This window comes from Eptatretus burgeri, chromosome 13 (genome assembly GCF_056783735.1).
Source record: "Eptatretus burgeri isolate ZD-2024b chromosome 13, Ebu_testis_v1, whole genome shotgun sequence".
NCBI lineage: Eukaryota > Metazoa > Chordata > Myxini > Myxiniformes > Myxinidae > Eptatretus > Eptatretus burgeri.
Window position 1 is genome coordinate 9758416 of NC_140973.1, and position 3666 is coordinate 9762081.

Genomic DNA, 3666 nt, shown 5'->3' on the forward strand with positions numbered 1-3666 from the left:
TTGTTGGGTCGCCGAAATAGGTAACCCTTATTGTTGGGTCGCCAAAATAGGTGATCCTTATTGTTGGGTCGCCAAAATAGGTAACCCTTATTGTTGGGTCGCCGAAATAGGTGACACTTATTGTTGGGTCGCCGAAATAGGTAACCCTTATTGTTGGGTCGCCGAAATAGGTGACACTTATTGTTGGGTCGCCAAAATAGGTGACCCTTATTGTTGGGTCGCCGAAATAGGTGACCCTTATTGTTGGGTCGCCGAAATAGGTAACCCTTATTGTTGGGTCGCCGAAATAGGTGACCCTTATTGTTGGGTCGCCGGAATAGGTGACCCTTATTGTTGGGTCGCCGAAATAGGTGACACTTATTGTTGGGTCGCCGGAATAGGTGACCCTTATTGTTGGGTCGCCGAAATAGGTGACACTTATTGTTGGGTCGCCGAAATAGGTGACACTTATTGTTGGGTCGCCGAAATAGGTGACACTTATTGTTGGGTCGCCGAAATAGGAGACCCTTATTGTTGGGTCGCCGAAATAGGTGACCCTTATTGTTGGGTCGCCGAAATAGGTGACCCTTATTGTCAGTAATTCTGTCTGTTTGTTTGGATGTTTGTCATCAGCATAATTGGTAGTAAACGTGGGCGGATTTTGACCAAACTCGGGTGGTTGGTACATCTTATGACCTCGTGCTTTGGAAATTGTGATGGTTGCTAGGGACGCTTTGGTTCCCCAGCAACAACCGAAAAACCTTCAAAATCGCAACCGTTCACGCGAAAATCAATTCCGAAAGCCATTATCCCACGTAGGGTTATGAAATTTGGCACGAATGATCCACAGGTGATGCTCTATCAAATATATTCCGGTTTTTGTGATATATATGGAATACTTTACCCGCTGCGCCCCCTACAATTAGGGTATGCACGAAAATTGAAGGCCCCCTAGCAACCAGGTGAGTGCATCGATACGAATGAAACTTTGCAGGTTCATGGTACTCAATGAGTACTACAACTTTGCCTCAGGACATATTGACCGATTTCGCTTAGGTCAGGGGTCAAAGGTCAATTAGTGCAAAAATCGATAATATGCGAGAGCTGGAGGTGCCTTCGCGCCAAATGCTACTCCTCGGGTTATGGTCGGATGGTCATGAAAATTCACACTAATCGTCTGGAATACATTGTGCACAAACGATCGAGCCAGATTTTCGATTTAGATCTTTGTTCACCCACAGCACCCCCTCGAACTTTGGGGATTTCCGATTTCAAACCGCATTTTCGGTACTTTTCATTCAAATGGATACCGAGGAGGTAGTTATCAGAAGATGGAACTGGATGAGATTTGATATGCATTATCTTCAGGTGATTCCCGATCCGCTATATGACATCCATTGTGCTCTATATCTTATGGTTTCCTGGCTCGGCGACCCATCGCCGCCTACCAGCTTATTCTGTCTGTTTGTTTGTATGCCAATCGCCTCCAGGTCACATTTTTAAACCAATCTTCAAGAAACTTCACCACATGGTAGAGTTCGTCATAAGCAAGAAGTCTATTGTTTTTGAGGTCAACAACTTTGTCAAATTTCTAAAATCCTCAATATTCACCCAATTCACTTGAAATTTTAACAGGATTTGTATCTCAGGTCACTGAATTCAACCGCCAATTATTTTTGAGCTCAACTTTGGGCGAAAGGTCGATATCGGCAGAATTTCTAAAATTGTCAGTTTTCATCCGATTGATTTGAAATTTGAATAGGATTTGCATGTTTGGTCATTGAATTCAACCACCATTTATTTTAAGGATCAAATTTGCTTCAGGGATTTCACAAGTATCGTGCTATGCACGACATTTTGTTTGTTTGTGTGTTTGCTTGTGTGCAGTATACCTCGAAAAGTTGTGGACAGATTCGGATGAAATTTGGTGGACGGGTTGGGTGTGTAACAAGGACAAATTGATTAGATTTTTGTGACAATCCAAATCCGGATCCGAGAATTTTAATCGTGAATCTTCACCAATGAGAGATGGGGCCAAAAACAATACAGTGCAGCATGATATCTCTATGCCTAGTGTTGGCTTAATGGTTAGGGTGGTGGCCTTGGTGATCCTAGGATCCAGAGTTCAAATCCCACTCGGCTGTTGAATTAATGCCAGGTGGGGTTGACTGCCTGTCATCCTTTTGACGTTGGCCAAAGGAGTGCCAGCTTGCTGGTATCCTGTGTTGAAGTGGTGACCCATCCAGGAGTGTGCCCAATGGCCAAGAAGACTTTGGCAGCACCAATGCTCTGCACAGAGTATGGTTCCAATGGATGGATGGATGCATGGATGATATCTCAAAGATTTCTTGGGTCCGATATGTTCTACTGGATGAGGCATTGTGTGGCGGGGGTATATGCTCTACTGAGTGCCCTTCTAGTTTTAGCAATAGGCGTGCACAACCATCCTTAATCATGCTGTGGAACGTCCAGCAAGGCCAGGTCAGGTCAGGTATGGAAGCATGCACCGGAGCAGCGCATTGCTGCGTCCACTTTCCGCCGGTACTCCAGGGGCCTCCGTATGGCCATCCCCCAGGCAGATGTCTGGCCCATCCCCATCTCCTTGAGATGCCGATCAACCTGCTGCAACCACGAGGCACTTGGTCGACCCATTGGTCTCCTCCACTCACGAGGCTCCTTCGCTGAGAGAATCCACTGTGGCCCTCACTTTTTCACCTTTATTCACTTTTAAATTTGTTTTCTCCACAACTGCTTGAGTGATTCGACACAAAATGTTCATCATCGGAGGGCCTACCCATGGATAATTTTTTTTTACAAAGTTGTATGATGATTGGATGTAAAATGTAGCACACATTCGAAAAAGTCCGTTTTCAATAGGCATGGGTTGCAGGATGTTTCACATATCAGGAATAAATGTCATCTACCTCCCTTCACTCGACCTCGGCCAAATCACAATTACGAGTTGAGTTAAAAAACGTAAAGTGCAATCATAGGTTATTTTTTGCTCAAAGAAAAATAATTCCTCAGTGTTACATATATATATATATATATATATATATATATATATATATATATATATATATATATATATATATATATATATATATATCATTGCGGGCCGGGGATCAGGTGAGAGGGCCACTTGGGGGAGAAGCTATCTCGGCTCCCACCAGACTCCCCGGAATTGTAGGCCGTCACACACGGATAATTCCGTGACACGGCGGGTCACTAACCGACCGTGAACGCCAATAACTCAACCGCATGACCTAAGGTCCTCCCGTCAATGGGTTAACCGGGTTACCTAATTAATCATGTGATTTGATTACCGGGAAACATGCTCTCAGTACGCCTTGTCCGAACCAGATCACTTTACCGGACCAGATGCAGCCGAGCGACACTGCCAAGGACGTACCGGCTAAAAGGAACGAATCGTTGGGAATAAAGCCCCGGCTAAGCTAGGATTCGGACCATGCTGGATCAATGAAAGAAAAGACAAAAACGACCTCGCAACATTTATAAGAATAATTTATTTACAAGCAGGCGAGGAAAGATATGTGGTACAGTGAATAGTTTTATTGGTATGTAATGTAGGGATAGAAAGAAGCGTGAGGTGTGACAATAATACAAGCAACTAACGAAAGCAGACAGAGCAGACTTAACCCGAAATAATAATAATCTTCGGTAATC